Genomic DNA, 27435 nt, shown 5'->3' with positions numbered 1-27435 from the left:
CACAGAGCAGCTGACTGGCATCACAGAGCATCAGCCTGGCAATCAGCTGACCTGAGTAGCAGTCCACGTTTTAGGGATATCCATGCTTGAGCACAGGTGACTTAATTAGTATCTCAATCCATTTGATTTAACCATCTGGACTCAAGCTTGGATATCCCTAAAATGTGGACTGTAATGGCAGACTTTGGGAACCTCTGGCCTAATCTGATTCAATGTGTGAGTATTTTCTTCATGCTTCCAGCTTTTAGCATATAATAAAATAGATACATTATTTGTATGTTGTTTCATGTAGGCTTGCAGGAGTTTGCAAACCGATAGGCATCGCTGCAGAGTGATGGTGGGTTATAACTACAAAATATTTTATTAAAGAGAACCCATCATTGATCCCTATTAGTTTCTGAGCCCCTATCCCACAGTTTATATAATTTATAAATTTGGCAAATAAAAAAACAGCCCTAAGCCTGATTGGTCAGAGTAAACTCGCCTGCCAGATACAGGTCATTTTTTGGGGCGGGTTTGTCAACAGAATTGCGGCAGCTTTACAGCTAGTTCTAAACCCAGTTTAGTAAATCTGGGTTTTGTATAGTTTTACTGGGAAAACAGCAAGACAGCGTTTTCTGTTCTAAAGTGTGAACTAGAGGCGGCCTCGAGTTTAGTAAATCGGGGGACGTATTACTGCTGAGATGTCAAAACCGCCACTTTGTAATTTTACCCCTTGGAGTAGCAACAAAGTCACTGCTTCTAGTAGGTTATATTGGGTTAGATGTAAAAGATGCCCTCTTTGCATATATGCAAATATGAGTTTGCACTCTTGATTTTCATTTTCACATCTGTAATTTGAGTAATATGCTTATTATGAAATGAAACGTGTAACCTTAAATATAGGGACTGGTTCAGAGATGGAAGCAGTGTTGATGTTTACACAGCTGAGCGAATGTTTGCTAATGCATATGTATTAAAGTCTAGCAAACCGAGGTGTGCGATGGCGTATGCATGTGGCATCGCTATGATTAGAGACAGTGGGCCTGATTCAGAGATTTAACAATGCTAATATTTATGCAGATCAAGCGATTGTTAGCCATTGCGCAAGTATGAATGCTGCACTGTGCAAGCGCTGCGATTGTATCGCAACTACGCCCGCACGGAGGATCCACTCGCAAAGTGAGTGACATGTAGTCAGCATTTGGGGGAGGTAACGGGGGGGTTAGAAAAACGCAGGCGTGTCTGAATGTTTAAACGCCGTTTCATGGGCGTGCATAAATTAGTCATTGCGATCTTCTTTGCAGCATAAGAGCTCTCAGCATGTCAGGGAGCTGCAGTGTTTGAGGCAGGTCATGTACCTCAATGTTACCGATGTTTAGCTGTTGCCTGTTGCACATCGTCGGACAGATATGAGAAGGCAGCATTGGGCGTCCCTGTGCTCAGGGAAACTTTTGGAGCATATTTTCGCTATTGTGCTCTGTAAGAGATCGCAGCTGCATTAACATAAATCTTGGAATCAGGCCCAGTGTCTGCGATCCATAGGTGGTGACTGCGAGGTGAGCTAAAGTATTTGCAGAAAAAAAAGGGGGCGTCTTATGGGCATGTTGTGGGAGTGTCCGGGTGTATCTTCAATCACACATCCACAGCCTCAGAGGCCATATTTGGAAGTGTTTGAGATGAATAGCTCCGATGGTAAAGTGCTTACAATCACCATCACATTTGCAAAGTCCACGGAGCCTAAAAGTGGGCGTCTCATCGCTTGTACTCTCCGTCGTACACTAGTGCACAAGGGGAAGACTGGGATTAGCATTTGCATATTTCCAAAACAGCTGTTTAGACAGCGGTTGTACTAGCAAATACATTAGTGTCCCATAGTTTAATGATGCATGTAGTGCATATATCCAGTTGCAAGGCACATACTTTGCACTTGAATTTACACTTTGTAAGTCATTTAAATTTATATATAACCTAAAATACTAATGTATATCATAGGGCTTGGCTAAGGTTCTGGTCCATGCCCTTCCACTTGCATGTTAACGACAAAGAACGGCCTGTCAAAATACAAGGAGACACACATCTTAAAATACTGCAGTGTAACAAGTTTTGTGTGACACATAACATTGCACAAATACACTTGGGCCTAACTCATACTTGCCTATACTCCCGGAAGTCGCGGGAGGCGCCCGATTTTTCAGGTAGCTCCCTGCACCCCCGGAAGTGTAGGCAGATCTCCCACATCCTGCCCACTTCCTAGTGAAGCGGGCAGGATGAGATTTAATGGGGAATTTGCGGGTCTGCGAGATGAGTGGGCGAGGCTAAACGGCTAAATTTGCGTCATTTAGCCACACCCCCTCCCCGCGCACACACGAATCGCAATCTTTTTCAGGGGGGAAGGGGCAGGGCCTAGTTACATAACCAGTCCGGCCCCAACCCCCGAACCAGCCTGCAGGAGCAGATGTCCAGACTAGGGATGGCCATCTGTATGGTTACCATCAATGGCAAAATAGTTGTTCCCAAACTTTTTTGAATCACGGCGCCCTACAGTATCAGCATTGTTTTCAAGGCACCTCTAAGCCAAAAGTTTGTCATTGAGAAATTCAGAAAAAAATGTAGTAAAGTGAAGTAAATTGTACCTGTCATCCTTAGTGGTGGACAGGTTTGCGCTTCTGTTTGTCCACATATTTACATTACATTGACCATAAATAATTAGATTTGGTGCTGGACCACCAACCTGAGGCACCCCTGCAAGTGTCCCGAGGCACTCCAGGGTGCCACGGAACACAATTTGGGAACCACTGAACTATACAATGGATGACCATCGATGGCTTCACCAACCAATGGTCATCCCTTTTCCATGACTGACTGGCCAGTAAGAACTGGGGGCGTGGCTTCGTGGGTGTCAAGGGGGCGGAGCTATGCTCAGTGTCCCGGAACCTTGAAAAAAAAACCAACAACTGTTCAGTTATGTTCTTCTTTCGATGGAGGGAGACCATCTGGTCAGTGGCGTCACAAGGGAAGTGCGGGGGTGCGGGCCGCAACCGGGTGTCACCCGCCGATTGGTGACACCAAAGTGTAGACTCCCCCTCAGTGACAGGAGTCGGGTGCTGCACACAGGTCAGTCCGCACCTCCGGCAGCCCCCCCTGCCCCTCAGTAACAACGGGACCACGGGGGTTTGCCAGTGAGGCCACTTACCCTTCCCACAAGACCACACCCATGTTCATGTGGCCACGCCCTTTTTCGACGTCGCACTGGCGACTCCGTGGGGAGGGACGCCACTGCATCTGGTTCTCCCCCATCGATGGGAAAAACATTCAACATCGGCTATAAACCATAGATGATTATGAATCATCGATGGTCGATGGCCATCCCTAGTCAAGGCTGCTCCCGGAAAGCATATCTACAAAGTAGGTAAGTATGGTCTAACTGTGAATCAGGTTGTTAATCTCTGAAAAATGAAAGTCTTATTTCTGAAGCTACATAAATTCACACTGTTGGATTTAAACTGTATTTAAATATATATTGACTTGAAACTTGAATGAATTCTACTAGATAGCATTATGCCTCCCAAGGCTCTGCAGCAGCAACAGAGTACAACAAGCAATTATATCAGCATGAGGTCATCATACAAGGTGGTTGAATGAAGAACTACCAATAACAGCATACTAATAGCTTTATATTCTTTCTAAAATACATTTGTGTCTATGCAACCATCATGGCATGATATGATTGGTCAAGCTACTATCTCTGAGACTTAGGGGAAAATTCACTAAAGTGAGAGTTTTTAGAAGTGGAGATGTTGCAACCAATCAGTTTCTATTTTACATTTAACTTGCACCTTCTAGAAGATAATAGCTAGATTCTGATTGGATGCTACAGATGTGTCCTCATACATCTAGCCTCCTTGCGCGCTAAACAGCCGTTCTAGTTGAGCCATGCCGTGCTGTGACTCGGTAGCGCTGAGCGTCTTTTTGTGCGACTTGTTACCTTCGAATGCGTCTTATTCACACAGCGATGAGAATAGATAGCACAAGCAGCTTCTGCTGATTAAATATGTAGCATGCCTATGTTCCGTGAGCGAGTGCAGGTGTATCTGCATGCCAAACGCTACGTTACCTTGTCAGCGGCTGTAACACTGTAACGTAGCATTTTGCATGCAAATACACCCGCAGTTGTACACAATTATTATTAAGGGATTATCAGATATCCCTTCAGCGCTGTTCTTTTTTTGGTTATTTAAACAATTATCTGTAATATTGCCCCAGAGCTGTAAAAAAACACGTTTTTATTTGTTTGTGTAAACCAGTTCTTTTTCCATTAATGTTTTAATGAAAAAAAAAAATTAAATCAACTTATTATATTAATACTGTGAAACATTGCTACAAGGGCTGATTGAAAAGTAATGAGACTGATGTTTTATTCAGAATCAGATGACCTCACAGGATCTGAACATTCAATACATTTTTTGCAGCATTTCAGCGAGTCAAACATGTACAGTAGACTGTTTTGGGACATCACTTTTCTCCAGAGCTCTGGCCCTGATTCAGAGACGGACGCTAGCTCCAGAGAGCTTCTGGCTCTAATAGAGCTGGAAGCTCTCCCACTGACATCACTGGCGGAGGGACGTGTCTACCACCACCTATTGGGTCTGTCTAACACCGCCTCTTGGGCGTGTCTACCACCACCTATTGGATCTGTCTAACACCGCCTCCTGGGCGTGTCTAGCACCACCTATTGGGTCTGTCTAATATCACCTCTTGGGCGTGTCTACCACCACCTATTGGGTCTGTCTAACATCGCCTCTTGGGCGTGTCTACCACCACCTATTGGGTCTGTCTAACATCGCCTCTTGGGATTGACTCTGACTATGGGGTCTATGTACTAATGGGAGAAAAGGGGTACAAACGGTAAAGACAGCAAAAATCCCTGTACATACAGCTTCTCAGTATGTACAGTACCAGAGGGATTTTTTATGTCTGCAGCCTGCCAGTGCTAATTGCAGGCTGCAATATCGCGCTGCACCTGGGTCCCAGGTGTTACTAAGAAGAGATGTCACTACCGTTGGGTGTCTTATCCAGTGTCAGCTTCTCCTCCTCTTGCAGACCCTCCAACATGACCCGTTCCATTAGGTACAAAATGCTCTGCTCCTGTACTTCCCTATTAATTTATGATTGCATACACCTGTGCTGAAACACCTGTATCATCAATTACCTAGTTCAACACAGGTGACTGCAATCATACATTAGGTGGTAAGTCCAGGAGCAGAGTGTTTTGTACCTAATGGAACGGGTCATGTTGGAGGGTAGGCTCTTGCTGCTGTTATTAGCTCACTGGAGAAGCAAGATGTGTTTTTTTTGTAATTTTGCTTGTTTGCTAAAAAAGTTCCCCCCCCCCCCCCAAAAAAAAAAGAAAAGAAAAAAAGGTCACTGCTGCAGCTGCCGGCTGGGAGACTGAGCTTTATATATCAAGCAGTAGGGATGGCCACCGGTGGTGTAACCATCGATGGCAAAATATCAAGTAGCCATCAATGGTAACAAACTATTCTATGGATGACCATCAATGGTTTCACCAACCGATGGTCATCCCTGTTTTTTAACTGACTGGCCTGCAGGCCAATCAGAACCTCTGGGCAGGTCTTCACTGGTGCAGGGGGGGAGGGGCGGAGCTATGTTCTGTGTCGGCTCTTTGTAAAAAAAGAAATAAACATTCGGTTATGTTTAGACATCGAAGGAGGGAAACCATCTGGTTCTCCCCTATCGATGTCAAAAGCATCAGCCATAAGATCAATGATTTTGACTCATCGATGGTCGATGGTCAATTCCTATTAAGCAGTGAAAAACATGGAGAAGCGGACCAATGGAGAAGTTGCCTATAGCAACCAATCAGCTTTGAAGTAACATTTGTCAAGTACAGTCTATAATATAATAGGTTCAAGCTGATTGTTTGCTATTGGCAACTTCTCCACTGGTCCGCTTCTCCACGCTTTCCACTGCTTGATACATAAATCCCCCTGGGGGTGCACTTGCCCGGCAGCCAGCAGGACTATGATGATGTTTCATAGGCACCAGTGGCACACCTGCTGACCCTGCCCATGGGGATGCTCGATTGTCTCTGCCCATGCTGCCTGTCAAGCAGAGTGCCAGGTCAGGGCTATGATTCAGCCTGTGAACAGTGGCATATCTGCCAACCAGGCGAACACAAGCCATACCTCCCAACATTTGAGAATCCCTAGTCGGGACATCCGCGCGCCTAAGGCGCGCGCGTTCCAGAAATGGGGATTGGCCAACACGTAAAGGGGGCGTGGCCTAGCAGCATGCCCCGTTTACATCACTAAGGGGCATGCCCAGCATCTCCGAGATGCTGGGGCTGCCCCTGGGCTTCCTCCCGTACTCTGAATAGATGCTGTGAGCATGCGCACATCATCTATTCTATCTCAGCATACACACTGCTCTGCTATGCAGAGCAGCGATGTATGCTTCCCCCAACTTCCCCCCCACCGCGGGACAGCGCGACCCGAGGGTGGGACAGCGGGACAGTCCCATAAAAACGGGAGAACTATCCTATCATTTCGACTGAAATAATAGGATAGGGTGAAAAAAAACATCGGGGATAATCGGCAAAAAATCCCCATTTTTTGCCGTTTGCAGGGGTCAATTAGCGCCCGAACAACGTTCAGGACTAATTGGATGTCGCTCAAAGTCTCTTGCTGTGCAGGTCTCTGCACGAACACAACCTTCTATCACTAAAGGTGCATACACACACAACGATTTTTTTGAACGATTATCGTTAAACGATATCGTTTAACGATAATCGTTTGAAAAGATCGTTCACTTTCTGAGTCAAACGATGGACGACTATTGTTCATGCGCGTTCACGTTTGTAGCTTGTAGTTCAGTCAGACTTGTCAACTCAACGATTTTCATTAAGTTAATATGCAAAAATCGTTTGTAGTTCATAAAAATCGTTCATTACATTTAAATGAACATAGTAAATGAACAACTTTAGTAAACGATTTTAGTTAATTTTTTCAAGGTAGAAAATCGTTTACTAAAATCGTTCATTAACTAAATCGTTGTGTGTGTATGCACCTTTACACTTAGATGAATGACTACTTTTTACAATTATTCTTGTAATATGGTTGTTTAAAATGCCATCTGTAATCCATTATGTGTAGCTGGCAACTACGGATGCCACTACGGACGCCAGAACATAAATCCTGTTATTTCTCTCCCCGTATAATATATTTTCTTGGAACAGATGAGACAAGTGTATAATTTTTGCTAAATAAGAAATGACAATGTGTATCGGCCAAATCCTCTTCATTTCAGGAAGGCTCTAAAATACTTTTCAGAACAATGCATTGTTTTTTTTTTCTATAGCCAATTAAATGAACTTTTCTCAGAACATTTTTTACAGCTTTCATATTTTCAGGGTGTAAGATTTGTTTCACACGAGACCTAATTTGTATTCTGTATGATTTGTTTCTAAAGTTATATTCATCAGTCACCATGTACTGAAGCAGAACATTATATTGGTTTTGGTGTAATACAAGCTTTATATGGATTTATTGCATTGATATACTGTATTACTAGTCTGTTGTTATAAACTATCCTGCAAGCTCAGAAATCGGGTTCATTTGAAGGACTTATCCTGATCTTGAAAGCAGGGCCGGCCCTAGCCCAAATTTTTTGGTAAGCGAGTAGGTTTTTTGGCGCCCCCCCTATGCATTGCCCGTGGTAGTGGTCCCCCCTGGGCAGTGCCCCTTGTGCCCCCATTAGTAAGCTTATATAGTGCCCCCAGTAGTAGTCCCCCTATGCAGTGCCCCCAGTAGTAATCCTCCCTTCTAGTGCCCCCATTAGTAATCCCCCTTCAAGTGCCCACAGTAGTAATCCTCCCTTCTAGTGCCCCCAGTAGTAATCCTCCCTTCTAGTGCCACCAGTAGTAATCCCCCCTTCAAGTGCCCCGAGTAGTAGTCCCCCCTTCTAGTGCCCCCAGTAGTAATCCCCCCTTCAAGTGCCACCAGTAGTAATCCCCCCTTCAAGTGCCCCCAGTAGTAATCCGCCCTTCAAGGGCCCCCAGTAGTAATCCCCCCTTCAACTGCCCCAAGTAGTAATCCTCCCTTCTAGTGCCCCCAGTAGTAATCCCCCCTTCAAGTACCCCCAGTAGTAATCCCCCCTTCAAGTGCCCCCAGTAGTAATCCCCCCTTCAAGTACCCCCAGTAGTAATCCCCCCTTCAAGTGCCCCCAGTAGTAATCCTCCCTTCTAGTGCCCCCAGTAGTAATCCCCCCTTCAAGTGCCCCCAGCAGTAATCCCCCCTTCTAGTGCCCCCAGTAGTAATCCCCCCTTCTAGTGCCCCCAGTAGTAATCCCCCCTTCAAGTGCCCCCAGCAGTAATCCTCCCTTCTAGTGCCCCCAGTAGTAATCCCCCCTTGTAGCCCCCCCCAGTAGAGACACACGTAATAAAAAAAAAAAAAAAAAACACTTACCTGAACCCCCCGCTCCTGCTTCCGCCGCCGCTATCAGCTACTCCCGAACATTCTCCAGGGCCGCTTTGCATTATGGGAGAGACTTCATGACGTTATGAAGTCTCTCCCATTACCGTCCGGTCAGCGCTACACGCGCGGTGCAGCTGTGTCACAGAGACACAGTCTGCACCGCGGTAATTCTGCATGGTCGCAGCCGTGGCGCCCTTCACCATGTGGCGCCTTACGCGGCCGCGTACCATGCGTAACCATAGAACCGGCCCTGCTTGAAAGTATACCTGCAGACTGGAGGTAGACCTGCAAACTGGAGGTAGAGCTCGGTGGGGGTCTGAACTTTGTTGTTATAATACTGTAGATCAGGACTGGCAGTAGGTAATAACCCTGCCAATGACAGCTTCACCTCTCACTTGAATGTTGATTAAGAAATAGAGGCCTATTTATTAAACCAGATTAAACCTTTCATTGGGATGTAGAAATTAGGCCATACTTGTCTACTTTTATTCTCTACTCCCTGGGAGGAGCCTGAGAAGGAGAAGCAGGTGGGTTGCGACGGGGGAAGGGCCTGACAGGTCGTGTCATTAAGCACCACCCCCTTTGCGGGAAATTGGCGCTATTGGTGCAAAATTAAATAGGGGGCATGCCTAAATGACGCGATTTCCGGATTATTGCGTCATTAAGCCACGCCCCCTACACGTGGACCTGCGATCGCCATGGAAATTATCCCCATTCTGCACACTTCACTAGGAAGTTAGCAGAATTCAGGAGAAGTGCCTACCCTTCCGGGGGTGCAGGGGGTTACCTGAAAAATCGGGAGCCTCCCGCGAATTTCGGGAGGGTAGGCATGTATGCATTAGGCACACCACAATTTAGACAATTATAATGTCAACATTGTTAAAATGTCAACCACCCCCGACATACTTATTGACTTTTTAGAAGTGCTTTCCGGGAGCTGCCTTGAGTGCTGCTACAGCAGGCCGGTTCGGGGGCAGGGCCGGGCTGTTGATATAATTAGGCCTCTTTCCAGGAAAAGTCGGCAGGTCCGTGAGGAGGGGGTGGGGCTAAATGACCCAAATTGCTTTGTTTAGCCCTGCCCCCTCCTCGCTGACCCGCAAATTCCCCATCAATTCTCCCCATCCTGCCCAATTCACTAGGAAGTGGGCAGGATGCGTGAGATCTGCGTACATTTCCAGGGGTGCGTGGGGCTACCTGAAAAATCGTGAGCCTCCCGTGACTTCCGTTAGTGTAGGCAAGCGTGTACCCAAAAGAGGGTAAACTCTGGTAGGGTAATGATACAGATATGTGTTAGTGGCCACAAGCCAAGGGTTTGGGGTTATTAAATTGTGTCAATTAGCTGTTATGTTAATTATTTTCTAACAGTGAAAAAATTATAGAAAGCAATATTTTTGGGGCCAAAATAAATGCTGTAATTAAATTAGGGGTACATTGAAATGGGTGTACATATATTTTTGTGTCACTATAGGGCAATTTAAAGAAAATTTTAAAAATACACCTGTCACTTGCACCTGCAGTATTTAAAACACCTGTCCTACCCCCATATACCTGTCCCACTCACCGATTTTCCAGCACTTTTTAATTTTTTCAACCCCAAGAATGACATGTAATTATCGACCAAATTAAGCTTATTAAACATTTTTTTTTTGCCAAAAACTCATTAAGGAGGGTGTCCCAGTGGTTCTGCACCAAGTCCTGAAATTTTTAGCCAAAAATAGGGGCTTTGCACAATTTATCACCTGCTCAGAGGTGGTGAAAAGAAATTTGCGATGATTCCTATACCACTTTTTGCATATGCGAAAACCGCCCGATAACGAATTTTGAAGAAAAATTTTTACCGGTGAAAACTTTTCGGAGAAAAACAGGTTATCACAACCCCCCATAGTCTCATGACGGCGATAGCATATAATGAATAATTAATTTTTTAATGCGGACATTTTTTCGAATGTATTTTTTATTTCAAAATAAATGTTAAAATTATTAAACATTATTACTTTTTTTCCCACATAAGTGCAAGTAAAAGACCACAGACTTGAAGTTCCACTACTCATTCATGCGCAGGGAAGCTGACACATGTATGCGCACAATTGAAGATACAAAATGGTAAATTAGCCTGGGCTGGATTAAGGTCCATATGGGCCTGGGCCTGAAAATTATCAATAGCCTATTGTAAAACGCTGTGATCAGTGCAGTGTGAGCATGTAAACCACCTACACTATCATCTCAATGTCTCCCATAAATAAGCAAAAGTAGAATAATTGCATAATTTTGAGGAAAAAAGAAAAACAATTTTAATACTTATGAATCACTGTTGACTATCTGGGCACCATCATGCTGTCATGATAATGGACCTGTCTTTATGTGGAGGCCTGGGGCTGTAGTCTCATCCACTCCATTGTTAATCTGGCCCTGAAGTTAACCCATCTGCTGTTTTCTTATATCGTGTTTCTAAAGGTGCATACACACGGAACGATATATCGTTATGATATGAATGATAACAATATCGTTCAATTATATATCGTTTATATTGTTCCGTGTGTATGACCAACGATGCGTGCTCCCGCTGGACGATAATGATATTGTCCATCGGGCATGCATGCAGGCCAATCTGGACAATATCATGCATTTTCCATAGGTGTTTGCGATCGTTGGTCGTTCATCGTTGGTGATATCTTTGGTGTGTGGATGAACAATATCGTTCATCCAGCAGGCCAGGAATTTCAAGGGAGATCGTTCAGCGATATCGTTCGCTGAACAGATCATCCCATGTGTACCCAGTTTAAGTGATATATGGCTTTGATAATGTTTTGGTATTTAGAGGCCCAATATTTCAAATGTCAATAAATCTTTTTACCTACAAAATCGTGAATTATTGCCAGCCAGCAGTAACTTTGTTTTTGTGGATTATTGTTATCTGTCTAGGAGAGAGATGTATCAAACATTTGCGAGAGATAAAATGGGGAAGTTGCCCATAGCAACCAATCAGCCACTAACTGTCATTTATCCAGCACAGACTGTAAAATGAAAGTTAGAAGCTGATCAGTTGATACTTTCTCTACACTTTATTTTTCTCCAAAGCTTAGTACATCTCCCTCTTGAACTCTGGGGCAGCTGCAAAAATATATTGATTATCAAGTGGCAAAATCTATTTTTATATAAAATAAATTATAGTGGTACTGAAATCTCATATTTGTGTTTTCAGTTTGATAGTGCATGCACACAATAATGATTAAGTGATAATTGATACATTTGGACAAATGGTACAGTACATATTTTATTGCTGTGATTAGTAACAATAAAATATATTTATTGTTACTAGACCTCTTAAATCCCTATGTCTACTAAGAGTGAAATAAGTACAATACCATAATCGAGCTTGAAGATTTCCCTGGGTTTGTATTTGAAAATTGGAAACAAGTAGTTAGTACAAAATTATGTCACCTACCTGGTTACATACAATGCTGTTTGTATGAGAAACCTTTGCTACGATGCTACAATGTATTAATACAATTTGATAACTATTCCAGACATGTTCCTGACAGTAACTGGTGTTACAGATGTGTCCACATACATCTTACATCCGTGTGCTACAAGTTGCTTTATACATAACGCGTGAGCACCGTGAAAATCGATAGCACTGAGCTTCTTTTCGTGCGACTTTTTACTTTCAAATGCGTCTTATTCGCAGTTGTGGCTGTGACACTGTAACGTAGCATTTCGCATGCAGATACACCCTCAGTTGCATTCAGAATATAGGCAAGCCGCATATCATTTTATACAGCAGAAGCTGCTTTGCGTATAGGATGCATTTGAAGATAAAAAGTCACATGAAAAGACGCTCGGCGCTACTATGTCACGTCACAGCATGGCGCGACTAGAAGGGCTGTTTAACGCACAAGGAAGTAAGATGTACGTGTACACATCTGTATGTGAACTTTGAGCCAATTGACATTTCACTAAGAAGGGGATAGGCTTAGAATACCGGTGCCGGAACCTGTCAGAATCCTGGCGCCGGCATCCCGAAGGTAAGTAGTGGGGTTTGGGGGAGGGTTAGGGGTTAGGGGTTAGTGTTAGGCACTATAGGGAGGGTTAGGGTGAGGCACTAAGGGGGGAGAGTTAGGTTTATGGTGTGGGAAGGGGGAGGTTAGGTTTAGGCACTAGGGGTGGAGGTAGGGAGAGGGGAAGGGTTAGTGTAGGGATAGGGTTAGGATATCTACTGACAGGTGTTGGTATCCTAACCCTGTCAGGATCCCGAGCCCTGGTATCCCGTAGCTATCCCCTAAGAACTCTATGTACTATGCCTTGGAGAGAGATAAAAGGCTGGAGATAAAGTATTAACCAATCAGCTCCTAACTGTCACTTTACAGGCTGTGTTTGAAAAATGACAGGAGCTGATTGGTTGTTACTTTGGGGTCTATTTGCTAAGCCTTGGATGGAGATAAATTGAACAGAGATAAAATACCAGCCAATCAGCTCCTAACTTCCATGTCACAGGCTGTGTTTGAAAAATGATAGTTAGGAGCTGGTTGGCTGGTACTTTATCTCCATCCAAGGCTTAGTAAACAGTTATAATCTCCATCCACTTTATTTATCTCCAAGACTTAGTACATAGACCCCAAAGTCAATTATGCAGGACTGAAGGGCGTATTTACAAATGCCCTTTTGCTGGTGAAAATAAGTCTGTTAGTTGGGTATTGGGCTTAATTGGGGTTTCACTTCGACCGTTATACTTGAAGGGTTACTGCTAGTGATAACCCTGTTTTATCAGCCATAACCCAGTTTTTTCTGTCAATCCATATCTCCACGTGTGCTCTATGGTGGTGGAAAACTATGCTATTTAACCAGCAGTGCATAGGTTTTATTTTTGCTGCTATATAGTACAGTAGCTGCAATCATGGAGATTGTGGCTTCTGATTGGTTCTCCCGTTCACACGCCGACCCTCCTCTGCAGCCATTTTAAAGTGCAAAATGTAAACAGTTTTCAGGGTTAGGTTTTAATGCAGTTTAACACTAGTGTGACAGTCATGCATTTTGTGAATATCCAGGTGTTTTTTATTCATTGGATTCTGAGTATTTCGCTAGTTTGAAAAGGGAAATATACAGTAACCTGTCATTGTAGCTTTGAGGAGAAGAATTGAAGCAATCTAAAATGTAAATTTCAGTTAGTCAGTCAATTAATCAGATACGTTTTGCTTAAAAAAAATGTTTTTATGTGGGGATGACAAGTCTACAGTTGAATTAAACAACAATTTATCTAATCGAAAGGAGTTTTGAAAAAAAGGTTCCCAAGTTAAAATGGTAAACAATGTTGCAAAAGACGATTATGTCAATATTTGTTAATATCTATTCACTGGAAGGGGCAAAATATACAGGGGTCAAGGCCATTATGGAAGAAGGTGTGGTAGACTACCGCCATTTGCACCATATTTACCTACAGGCGGCTGCATTATATGGCTGTCTGACAGGGTGTGGCCATAGGAGAAGTTGCGATCGCATGGTGATAATATTATCACTGCTCCATCCATTCTTCTCTATGATGAAAAACTTTATCACCTCTTCTCTGTTCTGGAGTAGAGCTGTGCTACTTACAAAACCTCAGCACTTGTGCTCTATGTACATTAGAACATGGGCTTTACCAATGCTGTCTGTGCCATTGCACATGCAGAACTGAAAGTAGTTATTCTCCTGGCGACCAGCTAAAAAAAAAATGCCATAGATAGTTGTCTGCTCCCAAACTTAGCACTGACTTCTTTACTGAATTTACTTAGGCTCAGTTTTTTAATTTATATCAGTTACTGATTTGATCATAGATTCATTCAGTAAAAAAATAAATCAGTGCTAATTTCAGAAGCAGAAAACCATCCCCCAGATAAACTGGGACAAGCTGATGTATTCTTGGTTTCCTGTTTTGATCCATGCCATCATCAGTTTTACCAGTTTATCAATTATGAGGTTGACTTAATACAGTTATGTCAAGCTCAAGTCCTCTTCTGAGGCCATTATAGGGACCCAGAGCAGCGGTTCCCCTTCCAGATATCCACCACTGCTGAAGCCCACAGCTTAATTGAAGCTCTGCCTTCACTGTGTTTTCTTTATATATACTGATAGGCTTTAGCACTCCCTAATGGGGTTATATCCTCCTTTCAGTATTTAACAAACAGTGGTAAACTTAGCTTACCACTGTTTGTCACTGTACCGCTTATGCTATCTATAGATGGTGATAGTGATATGGTACCCATATGGTCCAGGCATTGCGGAGTCCCCGACAGGTGAAAGTCAAATACGCATGCTCAGACTGGCTGACGCACTTGCGTATGGCACAAAAACCCGTTGCTGGCTGCAATAAGCTGCCAGCAGCAGCGTGGAGAATGCTACAGAGAATGGGGACATTGCTGGACCTCGCTGGAGGGGTAAGTAATGTTAAATACCAATGGCATTATTTGTTATTGTCACTGCAATACTAAACAAAATGTGCTGCTGCTAATAAGGATCATTGTTAAATAGGGCCCATATATGAGGCCACCAGGTCCAAGTATTAGATTCCATGTTCTCAGCTGTGATTGGTTAATCGCTCCAATCTTGAAGATAGATGGTGAGGCAGGGCCACACTAAAGATTGTTGTTGGCCTCATGTTGGACATGGCTAGTTTTATATGTATTTGTTGACATGCAATATATATTTTTCCTTCCCCAATGATGTGAATTCTGTATTCATAGGCTGTATTCCATACTTGCTAACATTGTATGCCCCCTCTCTGGGAGATCCCTGGAAAGGTGGTCCAAGTGGGACTTTGGCGGTTGGGAGGTTCTGTGATAACATGTTCGGCATCATCATGACCCCACATTGAGGACGGGGATTAAACACACAATAGACTGGAAGTCACCTCATCGAGCAGGCGGATCGCCCACTTCACTGGGGAAGCGGGCGGGATACGAGAGCCTATCAGATCTCGATAAAATTTGGGAGTCTGCCAAACATTCCTGGACCGCAGGCATGTATGCTGTAATCTTAAGAACATTGGATCAGCCTACTAAATGGACTGCCTCCATTGTAAATAAGGGACAAAGTCTTGGGTTGGGTAGGGGATGCCGGCTTTCGGGATCCTGGTGGTCAGAATCCTGACGTTGGCATCCCAACAGGGTTAGGCATACTGACACATGTCCCTAAGTCTCCTAACCCTACCCCTAACCCTCCCTCCCCAAACCCTAAACCTAAACTCCCCCCCCCCAAGTGCATAAACCTAACCCTCCCCTTAGTTCCTAACACTACTATTTACCGCTGGGATGCCGGTGGTCGGGATGCTGGCGCTGGGATTCTGACTGGTGTCGGGATTCAGGTGCCGGCATTCTGAGCACCGCCATCTCGACAGCTGGGATTTCAACTACATCCCATAGTCTTTAGCTGAATTGGATGCAAGTACATTTATTTTGGAGTTGAGATTATTATATGTATGGTTACCCCCAACCCAACATCCTTTAACATTTCCATCCAGTTAATACATCTTAGTTAAAGCACTTACATAGAACTTGACTATACAACTGTTTTATTAAAGTGTGTTTCCATGCAAGCAGCACAGTATTGATGCAGCCTGTGTGACATTTGAATGCATTAGTTGAATATCTGTGATCGATTGCTGCTAAGACTTACTGTCTCAGACCATTGACTGGCTGAGTCTATATTAATGGCTAGTGTCAATTCAGTGAACTTTACAGTCATCCACTCTTAGCTGGAACTGTAAGATTTCTTTAGAAGTGTTTTGTCAATATATGTGTAGACCGCAATGTAAATTATAAACTGCTTCTTGTAGTGTGTGTTATAAACTGCTTCTTGTAGTATGGGTCATAAACTGCTCCTTGTTCAGTGAACTCGAAATCCATTTTCCCATGCCAGAGTATGTATGTCATTCATTCATTCACATAAAAAGACACAGATATAGCTGTAAATGGCTTTATAAAGTATTTATATGTGTCCCTACACTGTGGCACAAAGAAACAATCAACAAGACCCCAACATTTAAGTAGAGTAAAAAGTAACATTTGTGGGACTTTTATAAAATTGTACGGTTTTTACACTATAAACATTTTTTATGGCCCTTTTACCCATCAATTTTAAGCTAATTGCTCTTGGACAGTATCTGTTTTGATGCCTAGAAAAAGAACTATTGCCAAATAGCTGTGCACTGGTCCTAATCTGTATAGGAAGAAGTTAAGATCTTCAATCTTTGTTAATTCTTAAATTAATTGAAAACCAATAGAACAAGATTACGAGAATATTGATGTTTTGAAAAATCGAAAGATTTATGGTAGTAATAGAGTAAGTATTTTAAAAAAGTGTTTAAGGGGCCACATGTTTAAGGGCAGAATTAAGTATCCCTTAAATGTACTAATATATAAAGCAGGAGCCATCGGAGATATTTCCTGCTTATTGGCGGCAGCTCTGCAGGAGATCCCGATGGCCATCGCGGCCTTTTCCGCATTGCACACGTGCAGCTGGAAAATCATACATGTGCAGCTGGAAAATCATACATGTGCAGCTGGAAAATCATACATGTGCAGCAACTCACCCAGTAGCCCGTCCAGCAATAAGGATTATAATACATTAACCCCATAAACTTAATGTACAATACTTTTTTCACATATCTTATATAGCAGGGAAACGTCCCTTCTATTTTCAGTCTATAGGCTCTATTTATTAACATTATTTTTATTTTAACATTATTTTAGTTTCACCTAAATTTACTAAAGGGCAATATGAGTAGAATTCGTAAAATTCTACTTAAAGCCCTAATTATCACATATTTTTAGTAAACAGATCGCATTTCCCATAATTGTAATGGGAAATGCGATCTGCCTGAGATTTACTAAAACTAAAATGTGAAAAAATACTGGGGGAGGCCCTGTGATAATAAAGCCACCTGGAGGTGACATTATCCAGGCTTTCCCCCGGTTACCAGACTCCTGCTCTGCTCTAATAGCGCGTATCTACTACGCGATGTTACTGACATCGTAATCGTTCAATCGCTCAGTAATCGCGCATAAATCGTGCACAAATCGGGCATTATTATGTCGGAAACGACTAGCGATGTTCACTCCCGCTGGTCTTTTCCGACATTAATTATCTACTGAACATGCTGGTCAATCTGCCGATAACGACAGATTGCCCATGTTCAGAGATGATTGATGTGCCTACACTGAACGATCAATCGTTCACTGTAGGCACTGCTGGGGGAGGGGGAATGACTGTACGATTCCAATGTTGTAATTGCACTGTTGTGCCGGTATCTGCTAGTGGATACGCAGCTTAATAGGCAGAGCCGGGCCTATGTGGGGGGGGGGATAGCGGCGAGCATTCAGCGCATGCGCAGAACCTTGTCACTGTATTGTTTCTGAAAAATACAGTGATAAGGCTGCGGAGGGGATTCGCAGGGACACAGCTTTATCGCAAGCTCTGCCCCTGCAGGGGATTTTTAATAAATCTCTGTGATATTATTTGAATTCGCAATGAGAATTCAGTCAGAAATATCACACTACAACCTGCATTTTAATGTGGATTGTACTAAATAGAGCCCTATGTTTCTATAGTGGTTTACACCTAGATATATGGTAATAATGAAGCTATACTGTATATCTTTATTTATTATTGTCAGGTTTCTTTTTATAGTTCTTTATGAGGTGTTTGAGCACCATCTAAGCTAGGTAGTGTTCTATGGCTGCGTGTTTTATAATTTTACGGGTGAGATGTGTCAAAACTCAAACATAAAATGCAATAATTTACGATTATTATCATGGACTTACTGGTAATCTCTTCTCCGGAATTTATCAATACATACTATACAACTTTTGGGAAGTATAGAGATGGAAATTTGCAATCTTTAAATATAACATCTCATGACTTAACAAGCTTTCTGGTATTTGGATTACACAATCTGTAACCTTTGCTCTAATGGCAATAGTCAAGCATTGTGCACTGTACTGACTTTGAGTCCAGCTTTAATTTTTTCTCCTTTATACACATAGGCTGTACTTCCAAAAGTTCTGAAATATTTTACACTTGGTTTTCTCTTTGATCATGCTACAATAGGTGATATGTCCTTTATGGCAACTGTAAGAGAACATTTCTTGAGATAAAGGACCTTATTCAGAGTCGGTCGAAGCGGCCGCACGGTCGTACGCCACCGATGTTCGCTATACTGCGCATGCGGAGAGTTCGCAATGCGCGTGCGCAAACTAGCTGCTATGATCAGAAATTTCTCTCTCCTTGAACACAGACAGGTCGGTAGTTTGAGTGTCAGATTTAGGCGTTTGTGGGTGGTAACAGGGGAAGGTGCTTGAAAACGGGGGAGTGGAGATCCGAACGCAGGCGTGCCTAATTATGCGAACAGCGTTTTATGGGAGTGCATACGGTTTATGGGAGTGCATAATTAACAAAGTAGCGTCATGGCACATGTGACATGGGAGGTTTTTACACTGACATGATCGTAGAGCTTAAGAGAGGGTATGGTCAACCTTAAGCTCTATGACCAGTTCCGATGGTTCCCGATTAATCCTTATATGCCCGGAGATGACGTGCAATGCGTACGAGAAGGGGGCGTATTTTTTTTAATTCCAGCCGCTTCCTCCCCTTGGTCAGCCGGCTACCGATCCGAACTTAGGGACGCAACTTGCGAGGGAATCATTTGCATATCCGGCCCCTTTTCCCGTACGACCGTGCGGCCGCTTCGACCAACTCTGAATGAGGTCCAAACTGCTGTGGACATGGCTTTTTCCCCAAACTGCTTGAATTGTCTGCATCCTCTAGCATACATTTTGCTCTTTCTGCTAGTGTAGGATTTGCTCATTCACTGACACCAGGAGTATAGGCAATGGTCAATTGATGTTCTATTCTACATTTTCTTAATAATTGTTCTACCTTTCCGTTGAGATATTTTCCAACATTATCAGACCTCAGAGTCTTGAGTAGCGCAGAGTGTATTTTAGTGCAATTTGTACCTTCAAATGCATGTTATTCACAATGTGATGCAATTAGGATGCACAAGCAGCTTCTGCTGTATAAAATGATATGCAGCATGCCTATATTCTGTGTGCGACTGCGGGTGTATATGCATGTGATATTCTATGCTACAGTGTCAGCGGCTGTAACACTGTAACATAGCATTTCACATGCAGATACATCCACAATTACAGAAAACACAATGATACTTTATATATACTCATCTGATGTGATTGGTACGGGATGCCCGCGCTTGGGATCCCAATTAGGTTACAACCCCAATGCCTACAAGTAAGTAAGCCTAACCTTAACCCTACCCCTAACCCTCCTTCCCCGCAGCCTAAACCTAACCTCTCCCCCCTAAATATATTTTGGGGTAAAAGGTAAAAAAGTTCCCTGACCCCTGTTCTAGACTGTGATTAATATTAAAGGCAATGAAAATCAGATGAGTTAATATAGAGTATCGTTGCACTTTTTAGTGTGGAACCTGACTTTGATACAAAAGTTCCAACGAGTTATGCTAGGCATACACTATACAAGCATCGGGGCGATCCACCCAATATCAGTGGATCGCCCCAATAATTGTACTGTGTGTGCGGGTGACTGAGGGTAAAATGTTGATCGGTTGGGAATGCCGGATTGTCGAGCATTCCCGTCTAATGCAATATTTTGTAAGTTAAATGTCGGCCGCATCAGGCAGTATATGCCCAGCAGCGGACAACTGGCAGACATTTCCCCTGTTACTTCACAGGGAAGGAACTAATACTTTGCTTGCTTTAACCCCATGAGAATTTTATTTTTGTGTATATTTGAAAGAATAGATAAATAGATATTGTCATTTATGTAAAATGTATTATTGTTATAAAAAGTGTGACAACGTAAGAAATTTTAAATATACTAAATAAAACTTGATTTATGCTGCTATTATAGGGACATCAGTACACCAAAATTAAACTGACTTTCCTTTCTCTTCTTGTCTTTTTTATGTACGTATCCAAGTCATTTGGTGGCACCGCCAAATGAGAAAATAAGACCAATAATTTACAACTTGTTATTTTGCAAAGGTTACATTTGGTTAGATCCCTCACTCACACAAAGAATCTATCTGAAATCCTTGGTGCGGGATATTCTCTCAATCTGTAAATATTTACCAAACTTGCAGACAGTTTTGGAGATCCCTATGGGGGAGGCCCAGAAGCGGCAGTCATGTCTGATGGGTGGGAGGATTAGTGCTGCGATCTGATCATTGTAACCTCACCCCCTGCTGCTTGAAGCCATAATTTTCAGTATTTTACGGCAGTGAGTGGGGCTTCAATGACGCAATTCAATGCAAATCATGTTGCTTGGTTGGTCGGTTTGCTTTGGTCTGCTTCTCCACTTGTCCTCTATAGAAAGTGTGATACATCTCCCCCATGTATATGAAAAGAGGAGGAATAGAAAACAGACACACAAAATAGAAGAAAGGAACAGATACCCACCACGAGGAGACAGGGACAGGGGGCACACATAGACACACAGGTACAGGGGGCACACATAAACACACAGGGACAGGGGCACACATAAACACACAGGTACAGGGGGCACACATAAACACACAGGGACAGGGGGCACACATAAACACACAGGGACAGGGGGTACACAGACACACAGGGACAGGGGGCACACAGACACACAGGTACAGGGGGCACACATAGACACACAGGGACAGGGGGCACACATAGACACACAGGGACAGGGGGCACACAGACACACAGGGACAGGGGGCACACATAGATACACAGGGACAGGGGGCACACATAAACACACAGGTACAGGGGGCACACATAAACACACAGGGACAGGGGGCACACATAGACACACAGGGACGGGCACACATCGACACACAGGTACAGGGGGCATACATAAACACACAGGGACAGGGGGCACACATAGACACACAGGTATAGGGGGCACACATAAACACACAGGGACATGGGGCACACATAAACACACAGGGACAGGGGGCACACATAGACACACAGGTACAGGGGACACACATAAACACACAGGGACAGGGGGCACACATAGACACACAGGGACAGGGGGCACACATAAACACACAGGTACAGGGGGCACACATAAACACACAGGGACATGGGGCACACAAAAACACACAGGGACAGGGGACACACAAACACAGGTACAGGGGGCACACATAGACACACAGGTACAGGGGGCACACATAGACACACAGGTACAGGGGGCACACATAGACACACAGGTACAGGGGGAACACATAGACACACAGGTACAGGGGGCACACATAAACACACAGGGACAGGGGCACACATAAACACATAGGGACAGGGGGGACACGTAGACACACAGGGACAGGGGGCACACGTAGACACACAGGGACAGGGGGCACACATAGACACACAGGGACAGGGGGCACACATAAACACACAGGTACAAGGGGCACACAAATAGACACACAGGGACAGGGAGCACACATAAACACACAGGGACAGGGGGCACACATAAACACACAGGGACATGGGGCACACATAAACACACAGGGACAGGGGACACACAAACACAGGTACAGGGGGCACACATAGACACACAGGTACAGGGGGCACACATAGACACACAGGTACAGGGGGCACACATAAACACACAGGGACAGGGGCACACATAAACACATAGGGACAGGGGGGACACGTAGACACACAGGGACAGGGGGCACACGTAGACACACAGGGACAGGGGGCACACATAGACACACAGGGACAGGGGGCACACATAAACACACAGGTACAAGGGGCACACATAGACACACAGGGACAGGGGGCACACAGCACACAGACACACAGGGACAGGGGGCACACATAGACACACAGGGACAGGGGGCACACAAACACACAGGGACAGGGGGCATACAAACACACAGGGACAGGGGGCACACATAGACACACAGGGACAGGGGGCACACATAAACACACAGGGACAGGGGGCACACATAGACACATAGGGACAGGGGGCACACATAGACACACAGGGACAGGGGGCACACATAAACACACAGGGACAGGGGGCACACATAAACACAAAGGGACAGGGGGCACACATAAACACAAAGGGACAGGGGGCACATATAAGCACACAGGGACAGGGGGCACACATAGACACACAGGGACAGGGGCACACATAGACACACAGGGACAGGGGGTACACATAGACACACAGGGACAGGGGGCACACATAGACACACAGGGACAGGGGACACACATAGACACACAGGGACAGGGGGCACACATAGACACACAGGGACCCGGGGGCACACATAGACACACAGGGACAGGGGGCACACATAGACACACAGGGACAGGGGGCACACAAACACACAGGGACAGGGGGAACACATACACACAGGGACAGGGGGCACACAAACACACAGGGACAGGGGGCACACAAAAACACACAGGGACAGGGGCCACACATAAACACACAGGGACAGGGGGTACACAGACACACAGGTACAGGGGGCACACATAGACACACAGGGACAGGGGGCACACATAGACACACAGGGACAGGGGGCACACAGACACACAGGGACAGGGGGCACACATAAACACACAGGGACAGGGGGCACACATAGACACACAGGGACAGGGGGCACACATAAACACACAGGGACAGGGGGCACACATAGACACACAGGGACAGGGGGCACACATAAACACACAGGGACAGGGGGCACACTTAAACACACAGGGACATGGGGCACACATAAACACACAGGGACAGGGGGCACACATAGACACACAGGGACAGGGGGCACACATAGACACACAGGGACAGGGGGCACACATAAACACACAGGGACAGAGGGCACACATAGACACTCAGGTACAGGGGGCACACATAAACACACAGGGACAGGGGGCACACAGGGACAGGGGCACACATATACAGAGAGGGAGAGAGAGATGGAGTGAGAGAGAGAGAAATTCGGTGATGCCTATACAGTCACAAGCATCAACAACATCTTTATGTATACCCGTCTGTTCTACTTCTTCGATATGTTTGGAAAATAATATGTACATTTTTAGGAATGAGTTTTAAAACAAAAACAAGAAAAACATCTTGCTTTCAGATGGCGATGACTGTAAGAGACCAGACGCATACACTGCTGATATATAGGCCGTATGCATCTCACAACACGCACACTCTGATATTTGCACAATATGCTATTATTCCATGCACTTTTTTTTTTGCGTTTTGCTACCCATTTTACTTCCAATTCTGCATCGCCTCTCTGCCTTATGTCTGCTAGTTTATTAATGTGAGCATCTATTTATGGTATGTGTTTGAAAAGAGGGCCATAAATATGATGCCAAAGCTTACACAGAAGATAGCAGTGCCAGTATTTTAGCTCTCTTCTGCGCAGGAGCCACTAGCCATATTTTATGCCAGCCCGCGCCAGTCGCATTACCGTCCCTGAAGGGTGCAGGCAATATGGTGCTGATTCCAAAGATAGTAAAGCTTCACCAAAACCTATGGGTTTATATTTTAGCTTATTTTATTATTAGTATTAGTATTATTATTATTATTATTAATAAAAATAAATCATAGAGACCACAGCAGCATCCTCTGCATACTGTGCCACTGGTTTAATAGTAAATTTCACTATTAACATTAATATCTTATAATGAATAGGCCCCTTAGGGTTATGTACAGTGGGCTCGATTCAGACCCGCTCATTAGTTGCGTTTCCATGCAACGAAAGTATGCAAATCCGAGATCGCGCAGCAAGGCATTAGCACGCCCACTATGTCTTGGCGTGCGATCGTGGTGTGTATGCAGACGCCCACCAGCCTGTCTTGAGACGCCCACTTATGCACGTCATCTCCTGGATGTGTATGCAACCATCGGTAACATCGAGTACCATCGGAGAACACAGCACTTATGGTTGACCATACCCTACCGCAAGCACTGTGAGTGCTTCAGTGTGTAAAACAACCATGTGACGTGCACTATGACGCTGCGTCTTAATTATGCACGCCACTGAAACGGCGTTAAGACGCTCAGGCACGCCTGCGTTCGCACTACCACTCCCCCGTTTCCATCGACCATCCCCTGTCACCACCCACAAACGGCTTCTCCTGTCGCTCATTCTAGCGAGGTGGCTATGCGCAGTGAACGAACGCTTCCTGATCGCATGGACTAAGCGCACGCAGACAGCGATGCATACGCATGTGCAGATTGCAAACATCGGCAGGCTGCGAACGCAGCCTAGCGAGCAGGTCTGAATCGGGCCCTGTGTCTGGTGACAAATTTAATTTTGTTGTCAATATTGCTTCCATTAACACTAGCCTATCCACAAAGGTGTTTGCTGCAATATACCAGTTAGCATTTCACTTAAGCATGTCAAGTAAGAAAATTAGACTTTTATTTTTCAGTCAGTGGAAAATAACATACACAGCTGACAGATGCTTACCCTGCATTTAATACCAACTGGTCTTACCGCTGGAAACCTCACCGCTAATTGCTTTAATTATTTACAGCTTTTCAACGCTGGGTGCATGTAACCACCGTTCTGCATTGTGGAACAGCACATTAACGTTGCTAATGTCAAAATGACAAACAAAACAAGTTCTTGTCATTTTGGACTCCAAAATCAGGAGTCGCTTGATTGACAGGCTGAACTATTCACAAATCCTCACATGACATTTCACCACAGAAAAGAAAGTTTGGAGCTGTTTATCCACTGCGGTAACTTCAAAGTGATCATATCATCATTAGCCTAGTGCATTGTTTCTGTGTGTAAAAATAGATTGTACTGGGGGAGAAAGTGAGTTCTTTAAAAGTAAACTAGCACTGAAACATTTTTAGACTCCATATTGTATTATATCTGATTCCAATTTAATCTACAGACTAGCACTACAAATTAAAATTTTAAATAGTTGTAAATAAGTAAAACTGGGTGTGATTAGAAATTACGGAAAATAAATCCTCAAATTTGTGAAGATGCCTTTAAAAATTGCACACAAAATATACTTAAAACGATATGTGATATAAATTGTGATCCCTAGCGTAATAATCAGCAGTAAATTTTAAATTAGATTGGTTTCATTAAATAATTAGCTGTATTACACTAATAATAAAACCAATCAAGAATCACGAAAAAATAAATAATAAAAATAGCAGCAGACCTATGTAATTAACATTCATTTTAATATATAATAGGTGTTGCAGGTCCACACGGTAGGTAAGTGTCTTTCCAGTCCCGATTCTGTTATAATGCGAAATTGTAATACTGCAATATAGCACTCATGCATATAGTAACTCCTGTATCTAGGTACTGTGTACTACAATATAGCACTGATGCATATAGTAACTCCTGTATCTAGGTACTGTGCACTACAATATAGCACTGATGCATATAGTATCTCCTGTATCTAGGTACTGTGTACTACTATATAGCACTGATGCATATAGTAACTCCTGTATCTAGGTACTGTGTACTACTATAGCACTGATGCATACAGTAACTCCTGTATCTAGGTACTGTGTACTACAATATAGCACTGATGCATATAGTAACTCCTGTATCTAGGTACTGTGCACTACAATATAGCACTGATGCATATAGTAACTCCTGTATCTAGGTACTGTGTATTACAATATAGCACTGATGCATATAGTAACTCCTGTAACTAGGTACTGTGTACTACAATATAGCACTGATGCATATAGTAACTCCTGTATCTAGGTACTGTGTACTACAATATAGCACTGATGCATATAGTAACTCCTGTATCTAGGTTCTGTGCACTACAATATAGCACTGATGCATATAGTAACTCCTGTATCTAGGTAGTGTGTACTACAATATAGCACTGATGCATATAGTAACTCCTGTATCTAGGTACTGTGTACTACAATATAGCACTGATGCATATAGTAACTCCTGTATCTAGGTACTGTGCACTACAATATAGCACTGATGCATATAGTAACTCCTGTATCTAGGTACTGTGCACTACAATATAGCACTGATGCATATAGTAACTCCTGTATCTAGGTACTGTGCACTACAATATAGCACTGATGCATATAGTATCTCCTGTATCTAGGTACTGTGTACTACTATATAGCACTGATGCATATAGTAACTCCTGTATCTAGGTACTGTGTACTACAATATAGCACTGATGCATATAGTATCTCCTGTATATAGGTACTGTGCACTACAATATAGCACTGATGCATATAGTAACTCCTGTATCTAGGTACTGTGCACTACTATATAGCACTGATGCATATAGTAACTCCTGTAACTAGGTACTGTGTACTACAACAGTGGCGTACCTAGGGTCTTTGGAGCTAAGGGGAAGTTGAAGAACGGCGCCCCCCCCCCAGAAACACATAGACAACAAAAATATGGGCGTGGTCACATATCAAAGGGGCGTGGTCACTGAAAATGGGGTGTGCCAACATGACACGCCACCCATTTCTCGTCACTCTGGGAACATTCCTTTCCATTCTATATGCGCCTTACCTATACGGTGGTTTCTCACAATGTGGAATCTCTGAAGAAATGTATCCTCCCTGGAAAGACGGTGTCTTTAGTCGATATTCACTATTTATGTAGGTCACATGCCTGTTTGTGTAGGAATATTAAGAAGGTCATCATCATACAACAGCGGTTCAACTAGACTCGTTCCCCCTGTGTCTCTCAGCCACACAATCTCCCCCTGTGTCTCTCAGCCACACAATCTCCCCCTGTGTCTCTCAGCCACACAATCTCCCCCTGCGTCGTCTCTCAGCACACCATCGCCTCCCTCCATGCATTGTCTCTCATCCACACCATTGCCTTCCCCCTGCATCGTCTCTCAGCCACACCATTGCCTCCTCCCGCGTCCGCCCCCCACCCTCTCCCCTCCGCTGCAGTCCGGTTAGGTTTGGGGGAGGATTAGGGTTA

General features: G+C 44.0%; 1 protein-coding gene across 1 annotated transcript in view; it reads left to right on the top strand.

Moving 5' to 3' along the window:
- PTPRN2 (protein tyrosine phosphatase receptor type N2) overlaps window positions 1-27435 on the top strand; it is a 1246087-nt gene that overhangs the window by 207264 nt on the left and 1011388 nt on the right. The window lies entirely within an intron of this gene.

The sequence above is a fragment of the Taudactylus pleione genome, unplaced genomic scaffold (assembly GCF_031769625.1).
Source record: "Taudactylus pleione unplaced genomic scaffold, aTauple2 ptg000380l, whole genome shotgun sequence".
NCBI lineage: Eukaryota > Metazoa > Chordata > Amphibia > Anura > Myobatrachidae > Taudactylus > Taudactylus pleione.
Note: the sequence above shows the minus strand (reverse complement) of the source record. Positions and strands in the feature narration are given on the sequence as shown.